General features: G+C 44.2%; 1 protein-coding gene across 1 annotated transcript in view; it reads left to right on the top strand.

Moving 5' to 3' along the window:
- Window positions 1-446: 446 nt before the first annotated feature.
- LOC126194976 (acetylcholinesterase 1-like) overlaps window positions 447-27,059 on the top strand; it is a 187,051-nt gene continuing 160,438 nt past the window's right edge. Inside the window, exon 1 of the mRNA XM_049933382.1 lies at window positions 447-500. The gene's annotated coding sequence lies outside the window, so the exon portion shown is untranslated. The remainder of the gene's footprint in view (window positions 501-27,059) is intronic.

Raw genomic sequence — 27,059 nt, forward strand, 5'->3', positions numbered from 1 at the left:
CCGGCGCCAACCTTGTGTAAGTGCTCTGAAAAGCTAATCATTTGCATATCACAGCATCTTCTTCCTGTCGGTTAAATTTCGCGTCTGTAGCACGTCATATTCGTGGTGTAGCAATTTTAATGGCCAGTAGTGTAAAATGTACTTCTAGCAAGTTTCGGTTCGAATTGCGATTCCTCATGTGGAAGAGCAGACAGTCTAGTTCCATCGGATCAGCTAACGACGGTTGGACGTAGTATGGTGGGAGAGGTACTTCAAATCAGTCCTCAGCTTAATAGCGGCAAACCCGTAGCGGTACGGCGCGCCTGCTTGTGTTCCACACCCCGCTTAGCGGAGCTGCGTTGCGTAACTTACGGAGGGCGATTACGGAGTTGTTTGAGCAGAGACAGCAAACAGGCTCATGACTGTGTGACGGGGTCTCCGCTATCAGCGGTAGTCGCCGCGCTCTCGTTAAACCACAGTCCGCGTCTCTCACACGCCGGACGTCGCCACACTCTTCGCAGGTGAGCAGAAGTTAATTTTCCATCACATTCTCCATCGTTTTAGGAGGAGATTTTCTAGTAGGGCCGTAGCTGGCAAACTATTTTTCTCGTTGAAAGTGAAGACATAAAAAATAAATAAAATTACACATAGAAATGGTAGCGATAGAATTGCCATTTACAGAGAAACTTCCTTTTATTCCTACTTTATTAGTTTTTTTTCGTTTTGTGATCTGGTTTTTTCGGTATCAGGCTTTCATTTTATTCAGTCAGCAGGGCTTCCAGGAATCATTTTTGATCCTTATGCCTCTGACATTTATGACATCAAACGTTGCATATAGTTCGATAATTTGTTACAAATCTAATGTTCTCCCCCCCCCCCTCCCTCTCTCTCGTCCCTTATGATTCTCGGAATCTGAAACTGCTGCAGTATACGATAAACGTGGTTTTTTCGGTATCAGGCTTTCAATTTATTCAGTCACAGGGCTTTCAGGAATCATTTTTGATCCTTATGCCTCTGACATTTATGACATCAAACGTTTCATATAGTTCGATAATCTATTACAAATCTAATGTTCTCCCCCCCCCCTCCCTCCCTCCCTCTCTCTCTCTCTCGTCCCTTATGATTCTCGGAATCTGAAACTGCTGCACGCCCGGACCCATGGCGTCTCTATTTCTCATGTACTGGTTCACACACGGAACTTACAACGTGCCAAACACACAGATACAACACTTCAACCTCAAACAATGTTGTGTAAAGGTAGTGTTACATTCTGTATTAGTTTGTTTACTTTGTTTACCAGTTGCACAACGACGTTCATTTGCTTTTAAGTGCTTAATACCAGTAACGTGGACCCCTTCCATGTTTCACAAATTAAGCAAATATCTGGCCGTACTTTCCGGCCGTTGCTGGTATTCATAGGGAGAATATTGTGGATAATATTTGCGTCTCTTACGGCAACATTTTTACACAAATGTACCATGTACTTTTTGTCTGTAGTATACGATAACCTACGAAAACGTTATAATGGTATAGTTTACAATGTCAACGGTTGCAAAAATAGCCATAAGATGTGATGAGTGTGTGACGAAAATCTGTCTCCAGGGCCTTAACCAGTTATGCAATGTTTACAGAGAAATGGGGTGAAAATATATTGTATCTCTTGAAAAAGAAAATGTAGTTACTTAATATATAGACAAAAAGATGCATTCATCGGTCAGGAAACTAAATACTCCCACCACTCAGTACTGTCACTAAGTCTAAAAGCCACGATATCCTGAATCGTTCATGAAATATTGGGTAATTCAACGGATTATGATTAATGCTAGTAATCATAACTGTAATAGTGTGGAGCTCGTCATTTCAACAGTTGCAAACATTTCGCTCTTCGTCTTATATGCGACACAGCCTCTAGTTACATGAGTGCCTGGTTTTGCTTCAGAACTCTTCTATACAAAACAAATATACCTCAAGAGGGAAAAACTTAATCTAAACGTTAATTTAAATTTCATTCTTGAATTGCCACGAATTATACGTAACACATTTCATTAGAGGACGTACTGATGTGACGTTGTTAGTAGTATTTGTAGTGTCATGCGCATTTGATTCCCGCGCAGGATGGTAATTACTTTCCTTCGTGAAATAAATGTCATATTTGCCACATTGTACAGTTAATCAAAACGTATACACCATCAATGAATGAAACTTTTCACAAAGGTTCTGATATTAGTTCAGTAGTACTTTATTCAGAATTCTACAAAGCACTTTGTTTCGCATCTGAAGAAGAACCTGACCCTATCCCATTACAAAATGGTTCAAATGGCTCTGAGCACTATGGGACTCAACTGCTGAGGTCATTAGTCCCCTAGAACTTAGAACTAGTTAAACCTAAGGACATCACAAACATCCATGCCCGAGGCAGGATTCGAACCTGCGACCGTAGCGGTCTTGCGGTTCCAGACTGCAGCGCCTTTAACCGCACGGCCACTTCGGCCGGCTATCCCATTACAATATTAGCTGTAACACTCCTTTAAAATTTCTAGGGATGTTACTATGAAGCACCATAAATTTGGGCTTGTACCGGATACAGGCAGTGACGAACGATAAAAATGAACTACATTTGTTGGCAGACTTGTGGAACTGTACAGTGCATCGGCATGGAGAACTATATACAGGGTGTTTATTAATGAATATCGGGGTTTTAACGTTTTATAATATTTATTACATTAAACTTACAGTTTTAAATGCTATGTCAAATGAAAGAGCAACTCAAACAGTTGTGTTTGGCACCAGTGCGCATTCGCAGCGTGCAATGTTTCCGCCGCAATCCGCAATCCGTTCCAAGTGATAATAACATTCATCAATTTGAAGATAGCCGACCGATGTGGCCGAGCGGTTGTAGGGGCTTCAGTCTGGAAACGCGCGACCGCAACGGTCGCAGGTTCGAATCCTGCATCGGGCATGGATGTGTGTGACGCCCTTAGGTTACCAGAATGAGATTTTCACTCTGCAGCGGAGTGTGCGCTGATATGAAACTTCCTGGCAGATTAAAACTGTGTGTCCGACCGAGACTCGAACTCGGGACCTTTGCCTTTTTCTCTACCAGCACTTGCCCCCTAAAGGCAAAGGTCCCGAGTTCGAGTCTCGGTCGGGCACACAGTTTTAATCTGCCAGGAAGTTTCGCCATTAGGTTAGTTAGGTTTAAGTAGTTCTAAGTTCTAGGGGACTGGTGACCTTAGAAGTTAAGTCTCATAGTGCTCAGAGCCATTTGAACCATTTTGAATTTGAAGATACTGGCTGCCTTTGTAAAGGTAAGAGCACAGGACAACCAAGACGTAGTTAAGAGACTGTTGAGCGAGTGAGTGAGTCGTTCACTCGTAGCCCAAAGAAATCAGCCCAGAACGCTAGTCGTGAATTTCAAGGTCCCGTGTCAACTGTTTTGAAAGTTTTAAGAAAACGCTTACAGCTACGTCCTTACCGTTTACAGTTATTACAGGCTCTAACGTCGGCACACCATGGATTACGTGGCAACTTCGCAAACGAAATGTTGTTTCATGACGATGAAGATTTTCTGGATCATATTGTCTTCAGTTATGAATCGACCTTTCAATTTAGTGGACGTGTTAACACTCACAATGTGCGCATCTGGGGCTCAGAAAATCGTCACGAGGTGGTACACATGCAACGAGATTCCCCTAAAGTGACTGTTTTTTGCTCCGTATCCCGGTGGAAAGTTTATGGGCCTTTCTTTTTTGGTGAACCTACTGTAACTGGCAGTTCTTACCTTGATACACCAGAGCAACGGCTCTGCCCTCAGTTGGAAGTAGATGAGCCAGAGAATATCATTTTCCAGCAAGATTGTGCGCCACCTCACTGGCATAGCGAAGTACGCGATTGGTTGAACTTCACTGTACCCAGGCGCTGGAAAGGCTGCAAGGGTCCCAATGACAGGGCTTGCTTTGCATGGCCTCCACGTTCACCCGACCTAACGTCATGCGATTTTTTTCTTTGGGCTTCATCAAGGATCGTGAGTACTTGCCTCCGCTACCAGCAGACCCCCCTGAATTAAGAAATCGGATTGAAGCAGCTGTTGCTACAATCACTGAAGACACACTTGTCAACGTTTTTGAAGAACTCGGCTATAGATTTGATGTGCGCCGTGTAACAAATGGTGCTCACGTTGAGCATTCATAAGGTTCTTGGTGAAACTGTTTGAGTTGCTCTTTCATTTGACGTATCATTTATAACGGTAAATTTAATGTAATAAACATTATAAAGCGCTAAAACCCCGATATTCATTTATAAACACCCTGTATTTGGGCGACCAATTGTAAAATCCTGCTCCAACGTGTAGAGACCTTGCCAAGTAGACAGAGCAGCAGACATCGAGCGAATTCAAAGACATGTCACTAGGAATGAAAGAATGTGGCAAAGCTAATATGGAAGTACAGCGGAAGTTCTGAGGGAATATAAAATTGGATCTGTGAAAGGAAGACGAAGGTGGTTCTCTCAGAACCTCGTTGGATGCATTTAGAGGATAAAATTGAAAAAGACAGCGCAAATTTCTGCTGCATTCATTGAATAGTAAATACAAGCAGTGTAAGATAATATTAATTACGGCGTTTATCGAGTCATACAGTCATTTCCCACTAGATCAATCCATCAGATTTATAAGACATCTCTTACTTAAAGTTTTCTGAATCGCCAGAAGACCAATGAGTATCTTACGTGTTAGTCCCCGTAAGCAGGGCCCAATGAATTGTAATGATCTAAGGTGGCACGAAAAAAGTAACTGGAAGTAATCCGCTGTCATTTCAGCTGTTAATTTTACATTGAACAACACACGTGACCTCTAAAAGAGGAAATCTATGTCACAGACACTTGCACGTGCGTTAATAGCGGTATAGTAAGCTATGTCTGAGTCGTACAACACAATTTTTACCGACGTAAGGAGCTTCAGAGCTGTTGCATCTACAGTGCGTTTAAGATAAGTTGCGACTTTTGACAGTTGTGTACAGAGCGAGGGCAAGGACGCGTAGTTGCCAGCTTGTGCTCAACACGTCACCAGGTGACAGTAAGCCCGGACCTACTCGCTGCGGAACCTCGCAGGTTCGCATGCCTGCATGAACATCAAGCCGCACAAGCGCTCAAGCCTGCAAATTTTCTCAAAAGATTTTGAAGAAACTATTCAGTAATACACTCTGATTCTCGCACATCTTACAGCTTAAATCGTCAGCTTCGTGATGAACTGCCTATCATTCCGTTTATGGTCATGATTATTGTGATATTCAGTATTAGGTAAGATACTGCAAGAAATTCTTGAAGTTTGCAATGAAAAATAGGGGTCGCTATGAATTTTCGTTTGGTGTGTGATAGGTCATATGTTGATGCGTATGAAAAGCACACAACATACTGAATTATCCTTTGAACTTGGAAGGCTGTCGTTATTTGTCTACAATTCAGAGAAATTGAATGTATGTGAACCACTACGTCACGAAAGCGTGCGCCAGCGGACAAGCAGGAATGGCATATTCTTAAATTCCTCGCATTTCGCAAACGGTCAGAAGTACTGAAACAAGATTTTGGCATATGATAGCACATAAAGTGGAGGATATTTAACTTTATGATTAACATGCAGAACTTCCACATCAAACGTGATACTAAAGAAACTACAGATATTTTTCCATGAAATAATGTAATATTTGAGAACAATAGGGAGCTGGTGGAATGAGAAATGCTGTGGGTTTTGTAACATTATAAGTGAAGATGTTAACGTTTATTTTTAATTCTGAGATGGGATTTTTCTAAACTACTGACTTGTCTTCCCTTCAGTTGGTAGTTTAATAATAATTTACGCTGTTTCAGGATTCCGTAGCAAGTTCCATTGCGTTGGAATATTAATGAGATGAGCATTTGTAATCTCTGCTGTCGTTCGGCAAAACAAGCAGATTTTAACGTGGGAACAAGAGAAGTTACGTATTACTCAAAACTTCTCATAGTCCTTCATGAATCCATGTCTCCTCCACTAACTTCTTGGTATGGCTGACAACTCGAGACCATGGAGTAACATTTGCAATGGCTTCTTTTATCAGCATTTCAACCTCACCGGGCGTAGACTTCTTGTGGTTTTGTCTCACAATAATTTTCGCTGAGGCCCATACAGTCTCAGTTGGATTGAAATGAGAGTGATATGCAGGGAGCCTGATTAAACTATGTCCTTTACTGTCAGCCAGTTTTTTGACCTGCTAGGTTGGCTTGTATAGTACGACAGGTTCCATTAACTTTGCATTATACATGGTAGAATCAACTTTATGAGTGGAACGCTTTGTATACAGAGCAAAATATACACCTTCCCCCGCTGCATTGTTGTAGCTTTATCTATCACAACAGATTGGTTTCGCACAGTGTCCATTATTATTGTAGAATTGAGAGAAATATTTTGCAGCAGAAACATTTCTTCATACCCAGTGAATGTGTCCTTGAACGATCGCTTTTATAGCGAATCTCGTGTTCAGAAGTGATGCGCTATTATTATAAATGCAACACAATCACAAGAGAGTTGTTCACAATACCTGACGAATGCAGAACACTTCAAGGCCAGAAAATAAACACTTTACAACGATAGCTGACGAACATAGATGCATCTGATGCGTGACTCCTTGTGGTATTGTTTATCCACGACCTAGGAAGAGGGGCGCCTTACCAACCGAACCGCTGGCTGCATGGAAGGAAAACTGGCTCGTCAGTGGTTTTACCTGGGCAGAGGCGTCACATCGCCTCCACTGAGCCAAAGTCGCAACTAATTTTAAACGTACTTATAAGAATTCAGATGATCTGTTGATGGACTACATGTTTAAGAACATAGGAGCAGTCAACACAGGCAAAATAAATAAATATATGCAGAAAGTATAAAAAAAATGAGGTGTTGCCACAAAATACAAGAAACTGCAATATGGAGACACACAAGCAAAGCGGAAAAAATCTTGTGTGAAATTATTTCGCTACTGAGGAAGGGAATGAGTCTGAAGTTTTATATTAGACAAATCCGTCCATTACGACGTATCAGCGTTTTCTTATTTCATAAAACCCACACGTGACTACGTCCTTGCTTTGGCATACTTTCTAATGTGATAGCGGAAAACCTTCCTGAAGTCAGTTCCTTTCTGTTGTAGAACCAACATGCAACTGTGACAGGGTCTGTACAATATTTCACCAGATATTGTTATATTGTGGGTGTGGATAGGTTCCTGGTCATGCATCTCGTCTGCTGTCAAGTAACGTTATAAATGATATCAGAGATACTGTCTCCACTAGAAAACTAATTACTTGCTCTTGTCTTCTGTGCAACTATAATCGTTTTATAAAAGAATTATAAGGTTATTTTTCAACATCATAACAGAAACCGGATATCTGCGAGTAGGACGTGTCCTCTTAAAGTTATCAACAGATTTAATTATGAATGTAGATATTTAGCCTATAGTTTTTGATGAATGAGTTTGCGAGGTGAAAATATGTGACATGCATGGCTTCATTGACTTAGAAGCTTAAATTTTTACAGCTCCAAGGGACCGCAGTATTTGCTCGTATAAGGGTCTTAAGAGAACGGACAAATAGACAGACAACAAACTTGATCCTATAAAGTTTCCGGGTGAGGGTCTTAAGAGAACGGACAGATAGACGGACAACAAATTTGATCCTATAAAGTTTTCGTTTTTACCGGTTGAGGAAAGGAACTCTAAATCGCCAGTTGGCTTATAGAAATTACTACACGTATCATTGGATCATTCTGCGGAATTATCATAAACTTCAGTTACTAACATTGGTAGTTAGTACATTACAAATTCGTACAAAATAAGCAACATTTAATGATAGCTACCACTGTCAGCTACTGCTGTAATTTAATTTACCTTTCGCACTAAACCTTGAGGATGAAAATAGATCAGGTGCACACCTGAGAATATGCAGCATGCACTAAATAAATGAGATTAGTAAAAATGGTGACAGGCAGGAGATAATGCCATTTAATGTTAAATATGTATCCAGTAAACTTGTTGCTCACTAGCTATAAAATTGTATATCCAAATTTGATGCAACCTACCGTCATGTCAATAGTGCCCTAAAGTTGATTAATGGAATTTGATTGTCTTAGGATGCTCTTCATAGAGACTATTTTAAATAGTATTAACTTTTTTTTCTCTCTTCTAATTTACGTAGAATTTTCTTCTAACCATCTATCTATCTACAGGCATCTTGAGATCTCCTTTTAAGATGACATTCTTGCAATGTTCTAACGTTCTCGAGTTTTAGTCTTCTGACTTGTCATTCCGTTCTATATTCTTTAAACTCTTCATTTTTCTTTTTAACCTTTAATTCAGGTATGACAAATTTGCCTTGTATCTCATCTATAAATATTTATAGGCAGAAGATGCAACTATCTTCATAATTCTGATTCTAGATTATTGATGGTCATATATTGTCGCGTTGTTATACCACAGCCTTATAAAAGTTACTTGATAATCCATTTTTCCATTACCATTTGTTTTTCTTTGTCGCTTTACTAGTACGTCAATCAGCTTCGTTGCTGTAAATCATTCGCTGGTTAAGAAAAGCGTATTTACAAAAAAGTTGAATTCACTTCAGTTAATTTTCGACTAAATGTTCATCTGAGCGCGAAGAACGTTGAGTATTACTTAATACTAATTTTTTTCTTGGAATTTTTGTGCTACATTCTATTTTCAAACTACATTCGTTTCAAATAGTAACTAACCCAATTTTTCAAATTTCTGTGTATGCATAGGATCGCATTATATATCTCGTTAATTTTTCAGAACGTATTACCCAAGTGAAAACAGGAGGTTGTCAGTGAGGGAGTGAGTCAACGGGACGTACAGAGGAGCTTCTTCACCAGGTGTCGGGTTAGCACAATGGCACTTGAAAATAAAATCTGACATGGCTGTTCACACAAGTATGTGACCAATCTAAGTGTCTACAACGATTCTATCACAGAAAGAAGTGTAGAAGATACTATGTGCCTGGCCAAATTGTGGGCCTCATTCACTCCATTTTCCTGATTCATGTCTACAGTCCGTTTTTGCTCATTTTCTTACCCATTTGCTTCTTGCTAAATCCATTATGTGGCTCTAAACCTTCTCTTTTACGAAATAAAGCTGTTAATGAGAGTTCCAATTGCCTCTAAATAACCCACTTCGGTGCTCCTTATTATGTAGCACACCCTCAATGTTGCATATGACTGCTCATTTGAATCCAAAGTGTGAGTATTTGTTTGTTTTTTATCCACGCACTGCAAAGATCTGTATACGAATAAATGCCCAGACAATCAAAGAGCTTAAAATTGGTCCTATCATCTATAGACATCGTATGTATCTACACCACTGATCAGGTAATTAATGTTACAGATATGGTAAGACAATATAATCCTCTGCAGAAGCAAAATCGCCAAAACTGACATCCCTATATGACGAACAATTTCCATCAACAGCATCACATGGTGTCATTCCAAAAAACTCCGTAAAAGGAACAAATGACACGTTGCCCGAAATACGAATCTCTAGACAAGGTCCGGACGTAAGTTTTGTAAGAACTTTAAATCAGTTACCGAACAATTAGCTAGCTCTCGGAAAATCTTTTGTACAGCATATTACTAAAGATGTAGTTAACAAACCATAATTGATTGAAATCCAGTTTAATTGCTAAAAGGAAATTGTAACAGAATGCCAACCCTTACAAAACGGATAAAACGCTTGACAGATGACACAACATAGTTCAAGAAAAACGTTAACGATGCAGCTGAAGATGGAATTCGCTTTGTGTCATTTGAAATTTCCATGACGTTAACGAAAAATCATAAGCACACTAATAACAATTATGTACCTTAGTCCGTGTACCATATCTAGTGTGACTTTTCCCAGCAGCAAATTCACTAAAACGTAATATTCATGAGGCAGCTCGAAAGTTTACCACTGTCATCTGTTACAGTCATTATGATACTGGTTTGAAACTTGGTACTTGGTACTTCGAACTTTGCACACTTCTTCAAACTCAACCCGGAGTAACAATTCCGCTACCCGTATCTAGTTCCTCTTTTATCTTTCTGCTCAAAGCTGATAGCTGTAGCTTTAAGTTTAAAGTCCTACCGAAAGCGGCGTTATTAGCTGCATACTACAGATAAGTGTCACTGAGTTTGCACAGAGAAACCAAGCTGTATAGGCTCAGAACCGAGCAGTTCATTTCTGAGACGTATTCGTTTTTGCTGCCTGTATCATACAGGGTGTTTCAAAAATGACCGGTATATTTGAAACGGCAATAAAAACTAAACGAGCAGCGATAGAAATACACCGTTTGTTGCAATATGCTTGGGACAACAGTACATTTTCAGGCGGACAAACTTTCGAAATTACAGTAGTTACAATTTTCAACAACAGATGGCGCTGCAAGTGATGTGAAAGATATAGAAGACAACGCAGTCTGTGGGTGCGCCATTCTGTACGTCGTCTTTCTGCTGTAAGCGTGTGCTGTTCACAACGTGCAAGTGTGCTGTAGACAACATGGTTTATTCCTTAGAACAGAGGATTTTTCTGGTGTTGGAATTCCACCGCCTAGAACACAGTGTTGTTGCAACAAGACGAAGTTTTCAACGGAGGTTTAATGTAACCAAAGGACCGAAAAGTGATAGAATAAAGGATCTGTTTGAAAAATTTCAACGGACTGGGAACGTGACGGATGAACGTGCTGGAAAGGTAGGGCGACTGCGTACGGCAACCACAGAGGGCAACGCGCAGCTAGTGCAGCAGGTGATCCAACAGCGGCCTCGGGTTTCCGTTCGCCGTGTTGCAGCTGCGGTCCAAATGACGCCAACGTCCACGTATCGTCTCATGCGCCAGACTTTACACCTCTATCCATACAAAATTCAAACGCGGCAACCCCTCAGCGCCGCTACCATTGCTGCACGAGAGACATTCGCTAACGATATAGTGCACGGGATTGATGACGGCGATATGCATGTGGGCAGCATTTGGTTTACTGACGAAGCTTATTTTTACCTGGACGGCTTCGTCAATAAACAGAACTGGCGCATATGGGGAACCGAAAAGCCCCATGTTGCAGTCCCATCGTCCCTGCATCCTCAAAAAGTACTGGTCTGGGCCGCCATTTCTTCCAAGGGAATCATTGGCCCATTTTTCAGATCCGAAACGATTACTGCATCACGCTATCTGGACATTCTTCGTGAATTTGTGGCGGTACAAACTGCCTTAGACGACACTGCGAACACCTCGTGGTTTATGCAAGATGGTGCCCGGCCACATCGCACGGCCGACGTCTTTAATTTCCTGAATGAATATTTCGATGATAGTGTGATTGCTTTGGGCTATCCGAAACATACAGGAGGCGGCGTGGATTGGCCTCCCTATTCGCCAGACATGAACCCCTGTGACTTCTTTCTGTGGGGACACTTGAAAGACCAGGTGTACCGCCAGAATCCAGAAACAATTGAACAGCTGAAGCAGTACATCTCATCTGCATGTGAAGCCATTCCGCCAGACACGTTGTCAAAGGTTTCGGGTAATTTGATTCAGAGACTACGCCATATTATTGCTACGCATGGTGGATATGTGGAAAATATCGTACTATAGAGTTTCCCAGACTGCAGCGCCATCTGTTGTTGAAAATTGTAACTACTGTAATTTCGAAAGTTTGTCTGCCTGAAAATGTACTGTTGTCCCAAGCATATTGCAACAAACGGTGTATTTCTATCGCCGCTCGTTTAGTTTTTATTGCCGTTTCAAATATACCGGTCATTTTTGAAACACCCTGTAGAAGCGTCGAGTGTCTGTCACCGATTGATGCCCCAGAGTAGGCTCTGTACTTCCTGTGAAAAATTACATGTGGCATCGTAGAGTCCTGTTGCGATTCGGAAAGAGATATAAATCGTTATTTAAATGAAAGAACTTAGTTTCTAACAGTGCGCAGGAAGTTTCAGAAGAGAGCCGCCGTGACTTTAAAAAGATAATAGTGTGAGAAATTGTGAAATATAAACACAGCCAGTGGTTTCCAAGATGCAGTTACTCGTTACTAGCGTTAGGGAGATAAGCGCACATTCCTTTTGAAATGAATCATTCCATTATCGCTGGTCAGGTTTACAAATATTCGAGCAAATAGCTAGCATATTTCTCCTTCTTGTCTGTAATGTCACGTACATCTACAAAAGCAGATTATGCCTGGTAACCTCAATCTAGAGGCAATAGCTTCTGCTATAGAATGATGATGATGCTTTTCTTAACGAAGGACACAGTTCTCCTTCTTGTTTGTAATGTCACGTACATCTACAAAAGCAGAGTATGCCTGTTAACCTCAATCTAGAGGCAAGAGCTTCTGCTATAGAATAAAGATGATGCTTTTCTTAACGAAGGACACATATAGCCAGAGCCGTGTGCAGTATTTTACTGTATTTTATCTTTAGTGCCACTGTCTGGAGTCCACTAGCAATAACATATGATCCTTACACATACCCCGTCACCAGTGGTACGTCGTCCCAATGGAACTATCCTAAGCACTGAGTAATTAGTGTAAGCATTATTTCGTACACGCTAGGCGGCGGGAATCTAACTTTTCTCAACCGTATTGTGTTTTGTAGCGTTAGAGCAGAGACATACATGAAAGCAGTTCTCTCATTTAAAATGATTAGGTATGCACTAAATAAGAACTTGGCTACAACCATGAATACTAGAGGAGCATCAGTCTAAGGAGGTTACAAACGCAATCAGCTGTAGTGTGTGTTACCATAAAAATCAAAAGAAAATTGGGGTAAAGCAATAAAAGGACCAGCTTGTTAATTTTCTGTAGAATGTACCATCTACACTGTAAATTCTGACCTTTCATGGCTGGAAATGTCACAGTTAATAAAAAATTCCGGCTTTTATGCCATGGTCGAGTGCATTTCCCATTAAAGCCCAACGTTTCGTCCTTATTTGCGGAAAACATTTTCAATGGGGACCACAGCCTCTTTGAGTGTTCGCTTCACATACTGGATCGCTACTGACTGCAGCAAAGTTCCGTTTACGCGTGCTCTCGCACAGTGTCGTGACGTCACATGCTTCGCAATCCTGAGCGAGTTTGTTCGTTGTCGACTGCCATCGTCCTCTTCTGCTCTTACGCCATGGCGCAAGGTGTAATGGTTCTTTATTTACGTGACCATTACGGCACTCCAACCCCAGTTCTCGATAACTGTAATATCGTACTACTTTTTTGCGAAGTAACAGACATATTTTTGTGACAATATTCACATTTGGTTTTATTAATGTACAGGTACTCCGATGTATCGATATATTACGGTGATATGGTTCTTGTGTGTATTCATTTCTGCGAGAATGTCATAATCTTTGACTTACTTGTAACCGTTTTGGCGCGAATGCGCACAGAGCAGTCTTTGTTTCGCTTTGCAGAAGGTAAGTTGTTATTTCGCTTTGTAAAAGAACAGTCAAGTCTTGTGTTTGGTTAAAGTGGAAATTAAATATATGAAGATTGATACAAAACTGTTTTCTTGATGATGTGACAATTAAGAAGAAGTATATGTGAATTTACAAGAAGTTCAATAAAAATATAGATAGTGAACACCTGGTCAAAAATTATTTCTACCATGCCATTGTTCTGATCTGGGATTGTTTGATCATTAAGAATTTCCTTGAAAACGCACTTGTTAGGTCTTCACATATTGCTAAAACACAGATCTGGACCTTCTAGCAGTCGTAGTTGAATCATCCTAGAATCAACAAGATGAGCCATAACAACTTCGACGAACTATACGTGGGAATCCATTCAATATAAGTGCCAAAATTAATGACTTTTTTACAGTGACTTCATTATTTCCATTCTGACGATACCATTCACAGTCAATAACTTTGTTGTTGCCCGATAATGCGAACATATGCTGCGTGAGCAACATTATTAATCTGATTTCTAACCTACTTTGCAAATGGTGGTATTGTTAGAAAGGCTAGCACCCTCTGCTGCAGATATCATTCAATTTCACGCTCTCCTGCTTCCGACTGAAATTCCTGTGGTGTTTAACAATTTCTATGGCCTTCCTGTACAACCTCAACGGCATTAATAAGAAAAGGTTCAATTTATCGTGGAGGAGGATTGAGGAGGAATATTAAACTTCCTTGTGCTAGTTTTCAAGAAAGAAGATGGTATCTTAGGCCATAAAGTGTATCGAAAAAACACGTACACAGAACGTTAGCTACACCGGGATTCGAACCAACACAAACCATGCCGTGATACTTGACAAAAACTTTGGAAGGACAAGGAACGTCTCTGAACCAGAGCTGCTCGACGCGGAATTTACATACCTTACCAATGCATTGCTAGAGAATAGTTATTAGTCTGCTGCAGTAGAAACAGCGTTACACCGCCGCGCAGAAGTCATAGCTATGTAGAAGCGCCTGTGAAATTGAATGATTTCCTGCCTTTCGCTAAGCACGCATAGGAAATACACTCCTGGAAATGGAAAAAAGAACACATTGACGCCGGTGTGTCAGACCCACCATACATGCTCCGGACACTGCGAGAGGGCTGTACAAGCAATGATCACACGCACGGCACAGCGGACACACCAGGAACCGCGGTGTTGGCCGTCGAATGGCGCTAGCTGCGCAGCATTTGTGCACCGCCGCCGTCAGTGTCAGCCAGTTTGCCGTGGCATACGGAGCTCCATCGCAGTCTTTAACACTGGTAGCATGCCGCGACAGCGTGGACGTGAACCGTATGTGCAGTTGACGGACTTTGAGCGAGGGCGTATAGTGGGCATGCGGGAGGCCGGGTGGACGTACCGCCGAATTGCTCAACACGTGGGGCGTGAGGTCTCCACAGTACATCGATGTTGTCGCCAGTGGTCGGCGGAAGGTGCACGTGCCCGTCGACCTGGGACCGGACCGCAGCGACGCACGGATGCACGCCAAGACCGTAGGATCCTACGCAGTGCCGTAGGGGACTGCACCGCCACTTCCCAGCAAATTAGGGACACTGTTGCTCCTGGGGTATCGGCGAGGATCATTCGCAACCGTCTCCATGAAGCTGGGCTACGGTCCCGCACACCGTTAGGCTGTCTTCCGCTCACGCCCCAACATCGTGCAGCCCGCCTCCAGTGGTGTCGCGACAGGCGTGAATGGAGGGACGAATGGAGACGTGTCGTCTTCAGCGATGAGAGTCGCTTCTGCCTTGGTGCCAATGATGGTCGTATGCGTGTTTGGCGCCGTGCGGGTGAGCGCCACAATCAGGACTGCATACGACCGAGGCACACAGGGCCAACACCCGGCATCATGGTGTGGGGAGCGATCTCCTACACTGGCCGTACACCACTGGTGATCGTCGAGGGGACACTGAATAGTGCACGGTACATCCAAACCGTCATCGAACCCATCGTTCTACCATTCCTAGACCGGCAAGGGAACTTGCTGTTCCAACAGGACAATGCACGTCCGCATGTATCCCGTGCCACCCAACGTGCTCTAGAAGGTGTAAGTCAACTACCCTGGCCAGCAAGATCTCCGGATCTGTTCCCCATTGAGCATGTTTGGGACTGGATGAAGCGTCGTCTCACGCGGTCTGCACGTCCAGCACGAACGCTGGTCCAACTGAGGCGCCAGGTGGAAATGGCATGGCAAGCCGTTCCACAGGACTACATCCAGCATCTCTACGATCGTCTCCATGGGAGAATAGCAGCCTGCATTGCTGCGAAAGGTGGATATACACTGTACTAGTGCCGACATTGTGCATGCTCTGTTGCCTGTGTCTATGTGCCTGTGGTTCTGTCAGTGTGATCATGTGATGTATCTGACCCCAGGAATGTGTCAATAAAGTTTCCCCTTCCTGGGACAATGAATTCACGGTGTTCTTATTTCAACTTCCAGGAGTGTATCTTGACAAAATGGAACATCACGATAATCTACAAATCGACTTAGAAGATACAGAATCACGTAAAATTGGTAAAGGATGCTCACAGACCGCTGGAAAAAGCAATGGTCAAAGAAAAAGACCAGAAGAGCTCAAGGACAACTGTAGAACCGTAGAATTTGACAAATCAGCTTCTGTGAAACATGCTTTGCAGCCATATTCATTTTTATAGGACTCAAGCACTGACAGTCACAAGCAGATAAAAAAATGGTTCAAATGGCTCTGAGCACTATGGGACTCAACTGCTGTGGTCATTATTCCCCTAGAACTTAGAACTACTTAAACCTAACTAACCTAAGGACATCACACACATCCATGCCCGAGGCAGGATTCGAACCTGCGACCGTAGCAGTCGCACGGTTCCAGAATGCGCGCCTAGAACCGAGAGACCACCGCGGCCGGCACAAGCAGATACCATTAAAGGCTAAACACAGAGGCCATAGAGAATGTTAAGGGTAGACATGTGCGAAATCGGCTCAAAAAATCGAAATTTCTTTTATGGTCATTTCAAATTCTTTGTAAAATGAGCTTAGTTTCATACAAATCTGAGGATAATTTTCCGAGATATCGTCAGTTTTACAATACATTGTCCGTCAGGTGCCACACCCATTTTCGTGTTACTGTAATACTTTCGGTATAGGTACGCGTGGTATGTCCTTGTGATGTTAGTATCTTTCACATTTCATTGGTTTTCCAGACTGTAATCAGGGTGACAATTGAACGTCATTTGACAACAGACGGTGATCACTGTTTTTATTTACACTGCGAATAAAGAAGTTTTCACCAAACACAAGATTCAGAGGAAATCAATACACAAGTAATAAAAGCAACAAAGAAGAAGAATGTCTGCTTTCACGTATTCCAAACAAGCAGCCCATAAGCGCATCAAGAATGAAATTGAAAGTAACTTGATTCTGTGTTTGACTGTCACATAAGCTTTCAAAACAGAGAAAACTGTGGAAATATTATAATTGACTTGAAGATACGCGATTTTCAGTTTATAATGACGTTATTGGTTCAGCTGTCAGTGAGGTGTGTAACTTGTCAATGAAAGAAGCAGTTCAGCAAGCAATAAATGAAAACACCGTAATTCCAAACACATAACAGTTTGTTTTGATGGTTCGTGGCAGAAACGAGGGCGCACGTCTCTCAATGGCATCGTTTCTGTCACATCTTTTGTCACTGGAAATGTTTTAGATGTAGAAGTGACGTGTAAATTTTGCTTTGTATGTCGAAATGACCCAGGAGCAAAATACATCTGTGAAAAAATTTATAGTGGACCAAGTGAGGGTGTGGAGGTGGCTGGAGTACGAAAAATATTTCAGCGCTCTGTCAGTGCAAGAGGTGTCATGTACACGAAATACCTCGGTGATGGCGACACTGAAGCCTTCGCAAAAATCTGTGAAGAGAATGAATATGGCCCTGATATTCAGATTAAAAAAACTAGAACGCATAGGACATGTTCAGAAAAGAGTTGGCTCAAGGCTGAGAAAGCTTCTATAGGAAAAGGCAGGAAATAAATTAGAAGATGGAGAAAAACTTGGAGGAAAAGAACGTCTTCCAAACTGTAAAATAGACAAGCTGCAAGTTTACTATGGGTTAGCCATAAGAAGGAACTGTATGATTTGGAAAATATGAGAAGAGCTGTATGGGCAATATTTTTCCATAAAGTATGAAGTGATGAGGAACCACCACACATGCTTTGTCCAACAGGTCCTGAAACTTGGTGCAAATATAATCGGGCATTATGTTCTGGTGAAAATTATAAACACAAACACTCTTTACTTCTAGCAGTTACGAGTGCAATAAAACCTATATTTAGGGACTCGGCTAGTACCGATCTACTCAAGAATGCTTACATGGAAAAACTCAAAATCTGAATGACAGTTTGAAGTCTGTAATTTGGAATCGCCTACAGAAAACGGTCTTTGTACACAAAGGAAATTTAAAATTTGGGGTATTAGACGCTTTTTTTTTTGTTTTAATGATGGAACATAAAGAAAAATTGACGTACTTGAGAGACCTGGAGTAAATGCAGATGCAAACACTAGACTAGCGTTGCGTAATTTTGACTTTTCAAGAATTCGTAAAGCGGTCATAGCTGCTCTCAATTTCACAAAAGAAGAGAGGAAAAGAAAAAGAGCCAGGAATAAAAGAAGGGAGGATGCCTACAATTCAGATGATGCCGAACATGGCGCAGAAAAATCTTAGTTGTATGTACTGTAACAAAAATTTGTAAATAATATACAAATAAAACTTTAAACCAAGTATTCTCAAAACCAAATTTTTTATCCTATAGATATCATTATTTCCTGAATGGTTTGCAACAGACGTTGAAATTTTGTGCAGTTGTTCCAAGGCAACAAATGAACAAACACATGCACATTCGGCATTGTGCTTGTACACTCCTGGAAATGGAAAAAAGAACACATTGACACCGGTGTGTCAGACCCACCATACTTGCTCCGGACACTGCGAGAGGGCTGTACAAGCAATGATCACACGCACGGCACAGCGGACACACCAGGAACCGCGGTGTTGGCCGTCGAATGGCGCTAGCTGCGCAGCATTTGTGCACCGCCGCCGTCAGTGTCAGCCAGTTTGCCGTGGCATACGGAGCTCCATCGCAGTCTTTAACACTGGTAGCATGCCGCGACAGCGTGGACGTGAACCGTATGTGCAGTTGACGGACTTTGAGCGAGGGCGTATAGTGGGCATGCGGGAGGCCGGGTGGACGTACCGCCGAATTGCTCAACACGTGGGGCGTGAGGTCTCCACAGTACATCGATGTTGTCGCCAGTGGTCGGTGGAAGGTGCACGTGCCCGTCGACCTGGGACCGGACCGCAGCGACGCACGGATGCACGCCAAGACCGTAGGATCCTACGCAGTGCCGTAGGGGACCGCACCGCCACTTCCCAGCAAATTAGGGACACTGTTGCTCCTGGGGTATCGGCGAGGACCATTCGCAACCGTCTCCATCAAGCTGGGCTACGATCCCGCACACCGTTAGGCCGTCTTCCGCTCACGCCCCAACATCGTGCAGCCCGCCTCCAGTGGTGTCGCGACAGGCGTGAATGGAGGGACGAATGGAGACGTGTCGTCTTCAGCGATGAGAGTCGCTTCTGCCTTGGTGCCAATGATGGTCGTATGCGTGTTTGGCGCCGTGCAGGTGAGCGCCACAATCAGGACTGCATACGACCGAGGCACACAGGGCCAACACCCGGCATCATGGTGTGGGGAGCGATCTCCTACACTAGCCGTACACCACTGGTGATCGTCGAGGGGACACTGAATAGTGCACGGTACATCCAAACCGTCATCGAACCCATCGTTCTACCATTCCTAGACCGGCAAGGGAACTTGCTGTTCCAACAGGACAATGCACGTCCGCATGTATCCCGTGCCACCCAACGTGCTCTAGAAGGTGTAAGTCAACTACCCTGGCCAGCAAGATCTCCGGATCTGTCCCCCATTGAGCATGTTTGGGACTGGATGAAGCGTCGTCTCACGCGGTCTGCACGTCCAGCACGAACGCTGGTCCAACTGAGGCGCCAGGTGGAAATGGCACGGCAAGCCGTTCCACAGGACTACATCCAGCATCTCTACGATCGTCTCCATGGGAGAATAGCACCCTGTATTGCTGCGAAAGGTGGATATACACTGTACTAGTGCCGACATTGTGCATGCTCTGTTGCCTGTGTCTATGTGCCTGTGGTTCTGTCAGTGTGATCATGTGATGTATCTGACCCCAGTAATGTGTCAATAAAGTTTCCCCTTCCTGGGATAATGAATTCACGGTGTTCTTATTTCAATTTCCAGGAGTGTATTTCTTTTGAGGTAGACCAAAAACAATTATAAATTTTATAAAAAAAGAAACCAAATGTTTGAAAAAAGTCAAACGGTCTCTACAAATTCGATGTGCCTGAATTTGCACTAGATTAAAGCAATTATTGCGGAAAATATGCATACCAAGTTTCTAGGTTCTATGTTTAATAGTTTGTTCAGAAACGGTTTCTGAATACCTCTGAAATTTGCATTGCTGGCGAAGGGAAGATGGCTCGAGCCTGTCTCCTCCTAAACGCCCCAGGAATTTCAATAGGAAGGAGGAGGGCGTGAAACCGAATGACACCTGGATCCCAGTGCTCAAAATGTTTGCTGGTTTTGCACCATGTGGTTGATAGCATCAGCAGACGACGACGACCGGCAACGGCTAATTGCGTTCGTGTATTCAAAGCATGTGACGTCAAGCCACTGTGCAGGAGCATTCGTAAGCGGAAGGTTGCTGCAGTCAGAAGCGAGTCAAGCTGTGAATCGGGAACTTACAGAAGCTACAATCCCCCATGAAAGAGTCCTCCGCAGTTGGGGACGAAATATTGGGTTTTAATTTGAAATACACTCCTGGAAATTGAAATAAGAACACCGTGAATTCGTTGCCCCAGGAAGGGGAAACTTTATTGACACATTCCTGGGGTCAGATACATCACATGATCACACTAACAGAACCACAGGCACATAGACACAGGCAACAGAGCATGCACAATGTCGGCACTAGTACAGTGTATATCCACCTTTCGCAGCAATGCAGGCTGCTACTCTCCCATGGAGACGATCGTAGAGATGCTGGATGTAGTCCTGTGGAACGGCTTGCCATGCCATTTCCACCTGGCGCCTCAGTTGGACCAGCGTTCGTGCTGGACGTGCAGACCGCGTGAGACGACGCTTCATCCAGTCCCAAACATGCTCAATGGGGGACAGATCCGGAGATCTTGCTGGACAGGGTAGTTGACTTACACCTTCTAGAGCACGTTGGGTGGCACGGGATACATGCGGACGTGCATTGTCCTGTTGGAACAGCAAGTTCCCTTGCCGGTCTAGGAATGGTAGAACGATGGGTTCGATGACGGTTTGGATGTCCCGTGCACTATTCAGTGTCCCCTCGACGATCACCAGTGGTGTATGGCCAGTGTAGGAGATCGCTCCCCACACCATGATGCCGGGTGTTGGCCCTGTGTGCCTCGGTCGTATGCAGTCCTGATTGTGGCGCTCACCTGCACGGCGCCAAACACGCATACGACCATCATTGGCACCAAGGCAGAAACGACTCTCATCGCTGAAGACGACACGTCTCCATTCGTCCCTCCATTCACGCCTGTCGCGACACCACTGGAGGCGGGCTGCACGATGTTGGGGCGTGAGCGGAAGACGGCCTAACGGTGTGCGGGACCGTAGCCCAGCTTCATGGAGGCGGTTGCGAATGGTCCTCGCCGATACCCCAGGAGCAACAGTGTCCCTAATTTGCTGGGAAGTGGCGGTGCGGTCCCCTATGGCACTGCGTAGGATCCTACGGTCTTGGCGTGCATCCGTGCGTCGCTGCGGTCCGGTCCCAGGTCGACGGGCACGTGCACCTTCCGCCGACCACTGGCGACAATATCGATGTACTGTGGAGACCTCACGCCCCACGTGTTGAGCAATTCGGCGGTACGTCCACCCGGCCTCCCGCATGCCCACTATACGCCCTCGCTCAAAGTCCGTCAACTGCACATACGGTTCACGTCCACGCTGTCGCGGCATGCTACCAGTGTTAAAGACTGCGATGGAGCTCCATATGCCACGGCAAACTGGCTGACACTGACGGCGGCGGTGCACAAATGCTGCGCAGCTAGCGCCATTCGACGGCCAACACCGCGGTTGCTGGTGTGTCCGCTGTGCCGTGCGTGTGTGCATTGCTTGTACAGCCCTCTCGCAGTGTCCGGAGCAAGTATGGTGGGTCTGACACACCGGTGTCAATGTGTTCTTTTTTCCATATCCAGCAGGAGTGTATATTCGACCACGGCATAACGGCTCGGAATATGGTATTAACTATGACAATCTACGTTTCTGACAGTTTCAAATAGCTTTAACTTGGAAAACACTGAGAATGACATCTTTATACGACACTTCTCAGTTGTAGTACATCCTGTCGTAAGTTAACGTATGTTCATTGTGTACAGAAATACTGTGCATGTGCAATACGAGTTTTAGCTGCGTGACATTACATGTGCATAGCTTCACACACTACTTAGCCAATAAAATGCAAGAAAACTCCATAATTATCTCGCAAGGGACACAAGCAAATCGTGATTCAAAATTACAATAGTGAATTGTGCGACATGTGCTGACACAAGATTACTAAGCGCATGCATATACCACGTATGGACTCGGAAGTTTTGTCTTTAACGTATCAACTTTAGATCCTAGAAACACCAAGGTATTTAACATATTTTGTTGTGTCTAGACAAGACAGCCTAGACACAATGAGAGGAAGCCGAAAGGCACGCGCTTAAACTCACGCAGGCTGGCGTGAGGTCTGAAACAGGATACGTAATGAATGCTATAAAGAAAAGTACGTAGCTTCTGGAATACTTAACTTTAATCCACATTTGTAGAACATTGCTCTTGATGATACATTCATAGAATCTCAATATCAATTGAATACGGCGCCTTGCTAGGTCGTAGCAAATGTAGCTGAAGGCTATGCTATCGTCTCGGCAAATGAGAGCGTATTTGTCAGTAATCCATCTCAGGCAAAGTCGGCTGTACAACTGGGGCGAGTGCTAGTACGTCTCTCTAGACCTGCCGTGTGGTGGCGCTCGGTCTGCTATCACTGACAGTGGCGACACGCGGGTCCTACGTATACTACCGGACCGCGGCCGATTTGAAGGCTACCACCTAGCAAGTGTGGTGTCTGGCGGTGACACCACATATTTCGCATTTGTATTAACAATGTTCGAAATTCAAATGGTACACCGCAAATTTTTTGCATCTTCTCAAAATGTGCAAGGTCCTAGTGCGATACAGAAAACTTGTCACACGAAAAACAATGACCTCGCAGAAACACTAAGTAACGTATGGTGACCTACCAAGGGTCATAGCTGCTGCATTTAACAGAATTTAGTACAACTTTATAGATGTGACCAGTGTGTATAAGCGGCCTGATGAGCATTTGTGCTGACCCATGACCACTGTACAGATCTCTCACGAACGGTAGGCGACGTCAAGTGTCCCAGAGACAAACATCTCCCTGGAGAACATTACATTTGTGCCCTACGCGACTTCACGGATAGGGTACGTCGTCTCATCTCTGTTGACTGTTCTCAGGATACGTAGTCTTGCACTTCACGAGCATGCCCGTGATATACTTGTAGGTTTCTCTGTGCAGCTCAGAGTTGAATAACTGAGACGCACTCGTAAATTGCCGCACGTCTTCTGAGTTGTAGTGGTATGCCTTTACCAATGACCTTCGCGCAGTGACAACATCGTATCCCGTCAGATCACCGAAGTTATGCGCTGTCCGGCTTGGCTAGCGCCGTCCGGATTTTCTGAGTGAGTTCTGTTGGTAAGCGGGTTGCACTCAGCCCTTGGGAGGCCACTTGAGGGGTCCCATGACTGAGAAATAGCGGCACCGATCACGAAAACTGACGAAGGCAGGGAGAGCGGTGTGCTGACCGCATGTCCTTCCGTATCCGCATCCGGTGACGCCCAAGGGCTCAGAATGACACGGCGGCCGGTCGCTACAGTTGGGCATACAGGGCCTGTTCGGACGAGTCTTTTTTTTTTTCATGCTTCCGATGTCTGTGCTGTGATCACGACATCTCACTTTTCGAAGAAGGCCATTTTAGATACATCGCTAGGAGAACCGGTTCTCTGAAGAGTGGTTGCCCAGTGGCTTGCCCAGGCTACCCGGTGATCACTCTGTCATTAGAGCTACCGATCCTCTGGTTATGACCTGGTTGCAGTTGCCCTTAGCATCTACACTAAGCCGCGCGCGAATAGCCAAGCGGTGTAGGGCGCTGCAGTTATGGTCCCAGCGAAGGTTCGAGTCCTCCCTCGGGCATAGCTGTGTGTTTGTCCTTAGGACAATTTAGGTTAAGTAGTGTGTAAGCTTAGGGACTGATGACCTTAGCAGTTAAGTCCCATAACATTTCAGACACAATTGAACATTTTTGATCATCTACACTGAAGAGCCAAAGAAACTGATACACCTGTCTAATATCGCGTACGGCTCCCGCAACACGACGTGGCATGGATCCAACTAATGTCTGAAGTAGTGCTGGAGGGAACTGACACCATGAATCTGGCAGGGCTGTCAATAAATCCGTAAGAGCACGTTGCAAGGCATACAAGATATACTCAATAATATTCATATTTGAAGAGTTTGGTGGCCAGTAGAAGTGTTTAAACTCAGAAGAATGTTCCTGCAGCCACTCTGTAGCAATTCCGGCGTGTGGAGTGTCGCATTGTCCTGCTGGAATTGCCTACGTCCGTGAGAATGTACAATGGACATCGATGGATGCAGGTGATCAGACAGGATGCATACGTACGTGTCACCTATCACAGTCACATAACACTCCAACTGCACACGCCTCACACCACTAGACAACCTGCACAAGCTTGAACAGTCCGCTGTTGACATGTGCGGTCGATGGATTCATGAGGTTGTTTCCATACCCGTACACGTCCATCCGCTGGATACAATTTGAAACGAGACATGTCCCCAGGCAACATGTTTCCAGCCATCAACAGTCCATTGTCGGTGTTGACGGGCCCAGGCGAGGAGTTAAGCTTTGTGTCGCCCAGTCAATACGAGTGGGTTTTCGGTTCCGAAAGCCCATACCGATGATGTTTCGTTGAATGGTTCGTACGCTGACACTTGCTGATGGCCCATCATTGAAATCTGCAGCAATTTGCGGAAGGGTTGCACTTCTGTCACGTTGAACGATTCTCTTCAGTCGTTGGTCCTGTTCTTGCAGGATCTTTTACCCGTCCCTGCTGTGTTGGAGGTTTAAAGTTTCACCAAATTCCTGATATTCGCGTTACAGTGGTGAAATGATCGTACGGGAAAACCCCCACTTCATCGCTACCACGGAGATGTTGTGTCCCATTGCTCGTGCGCCGTCTATAACATCATGTTGATAACCTTGCATTGTAGCAGCAGTAACCTACATAACAACTGCGCCAAACACTTGTCTTACATAGGCGTTGCCGACAGCAGCGCAGTATTCTGCCTGTTTAGATACCTCTGTGTTTGAATATGCATGCCAATACCAGTTTCTGTCGCCCTTCAGTATATAACCTTCACTACTCGATGTAAACTTGTGAATAACTTTCCTGAGAAATTTTACTTGCCTGTAGATTGCAAATCGTGTGCATTTATTTTTATTGCTACCAGAACATTTACAGTCGGTATCTTGCCTAATACAGCATTTAAATCTCCACTGATAGTGAGTTTCTCACTCTCAATATATTTACATATTGCATATTGTAGCAGTTTATAAAACAGTTTTGTTTCATATCTTTTCCTTTCTACTAGAGCGCACACCGTCAACGCTGCAATATGCCCTCGCTGTACTTGAAATCTCATTTCTTGTTGCAAATTTGATCAGTCAATATGGAAATTTCACACCGAGCTCTTTCTTTCTGCTGTACTCTTCTTCATGTCATTGTGTACTGGTTCAAATCTACTGTTCCTCTAAATTTCTACTTAATTTCAGTTACGCTAGCAATATTTATATCTTTGGTCGTTATTCCTTCTTCTAACACTCGCTCTTTCGTGTTTGTAACCCTCACATTGCAAAAAAAAAAAAAAAAAAAAAAAAAAAAAAAAAAAAAAAAAAAAACATGGTTCAAGTGGCTCTGAGCACTATGGGACTCAACTGCTGTGGTCATTAGTCCCCTAGAACTTAGAACTACTTAAACGTAACTAACCTAAGGACATCAGACACATCCATGCCCGAGGCAGGATTCGAACCTGCGACCGTAGCAGTCGCACGGTTCCGGACTGCGCGCCTAGAACCGCGAGACCACAGCGGCCGGCCTCACATTGGAGGTATAGAGTTTTGCAATATATTTTATTACCGACTCAGATCTAGTCCTTTTGACATATTTCAGTCGATTTCCTTTACATCCTTCCGGCTGTACTCTGTGAAGCGAGTGAGGGGAATTTATAACGGCACTTTGAAGCCAAAATCATGATTGTGTAAATGTAAATGTAACACTGTAAATAAACAATAGTCTAATGGCGGTACTGACTTTAAAGAAATTTCTTCAGACCATTGAGACACACAAACCGATGGCTTAGACATTAGATTGTGTAGGTGGTCTCTCAGATTTTCTCGGCGTGATTCATTAGTATTGGCTGCTTGGACTCCAACTAGCTTGTCCAGGCAGTTAGTACACATAACAGCAAAGGTCGCAGCACCTAAAGAACACGGGCGTGTCGGCCGTCGAAATGTTGTACATAAAATGGAAAGAACTCCCAAAAGCAGACTATTAATTGTAAATGTAAATTGTAAATTGTACCTCAACAAAGTAAACCATAGACCCAGCCATAAGGGGAAATAGGTTGGTCATCTAAGTATGCCCACGTTGCAGTTCACAATAGTGTGCATACGCGCGGGATTAGCAGAGCGCTCTAAGGTGCTGCAGTCATGGACTGTGCGGCTGGTTCCGGCGGAGGTTCGAGTCCTCCCTCGGGCATGGGTGTGTTTGTCCTTAGGATAATTTAGGTTAAGTAGTGTGTAAGCTTAGGAACTGATGATCTTAGCAGTTATGTTCCATGAGATTCCACACACATTGTAGCACTTTAGAAGAGAGATGTACTGAACACCGACGATACACTCGTCTGGAGCAACCAGAGAAGTCTACCGTGGCCGAGCATTGTCTCAGTACAGGTCATTCTATGAATTATCAACATACCAAAATTCTCGCGTCGACGAGTTCGTGCTGGAAGCAGTGGAAATACGTAGCTCGACGAATCTTGTAAACAGAGACACGGGCTTTCAGCTCAGTACAGCTTGGGATCCAGCACTGGCCATATTGAAGTCGCATCGAGCAGAGAGGAGTACTATTGGTCATACGGCAGATGACGATTCGCCAGCAACATAAATATTCTGCTGACAACGGGAGGATGGTCACGCGCCCACGCGGACGCGCATTTTTGCTTGCGGCCTACGACAGAGGCCGCTGGGGCGGCCGATGGCAGCGCAGAGCAGCAGCGGCAGCCTCCGCGCGCGCGCCGAAGTCTTTGGTTCTTCATCCTGTAGGTGGCGTTGCTGCCCTTCCAGCTATCGGTTGA

This window comes from Schistocerca nitens, chromosome 7, assembly GCF_023898315.1.
Source record: "Schistocerca nitens isolate TAMUIC-IGC-003100 chromosome 7, iqSchNite1.1, whole genome shotgun sequence".
Classification (NCBI taxonomy): domain Eukaryota; kingdom Metazoa; phylum Arthropoda; class Insecta; order Orthoptera; family Acrididae; genus Schistocerca; species Schistocerca nitens.